Source organism: Terrapene carolina, unplaced genomic scaffold (genome assembly GCF_002925995.2).
Source record: "Terrapene carolina triunguis isolate 2854851 unplaced genomic scaffold, T_m_triunguis-2.0 Scaffold130, whole genome shotgun sequence".
Classification (NCBI taxonomy): domain Eukaryota; kingdom Metazoa; phylum Chordata; order Testudines; family Emydidae; genus Terrapene; species Terrapene triunguis.
Window position 1 is genome coordinate 7903037 of NW_020664481.1, and position 298 is coordinate 7903334.

The following is a 298-nucleotide window of genomic DNA, read 5'->3' on the forward strand; positions in this document are numbered from 1 at the left end:
AAAAAAAAAAAAAAAAAAAAAAAAAAAAAAAAAAAAAAAGGGCACTTGCCTTTTGTCTCCTGTTGTCACTGCCTTCCAAGTACTGTCTTTGTGGTCAGTGTATATTCTGTACTGTAGCGTTTCCTGGAACATGAGTAGGTGACATGCAGCTTCAGAGTTTGCAGACCCAAGAATTTGGGGCATTGAGTAGTATAGTTAAATGAATTTTCTCCTCCCCATTTTCAGATTGTCTCTAATCTTAGAGATGCATTAGGAATCTCTTTCTTAAAGCTCTTTTTTTTTTTTTTTTTTTTTTTTT

At 32.9% G+C, this 298-nt stretch overlaps 1 protein-coding gene across 1 annotated transcript in view; it reads left to right on the forward strand.

Moving 5' to 3' along the window:
• CABLES2 (Cdk5 and Abl enzyme substrate 2) overlaps window positions 1-298 on the forward strand; it is a 45005-nt gene that overhangs the window by 38258 nt on the left and 6449 nt on the right. The gene's annotated exons all lie outside the window — the stretch shown is intronic.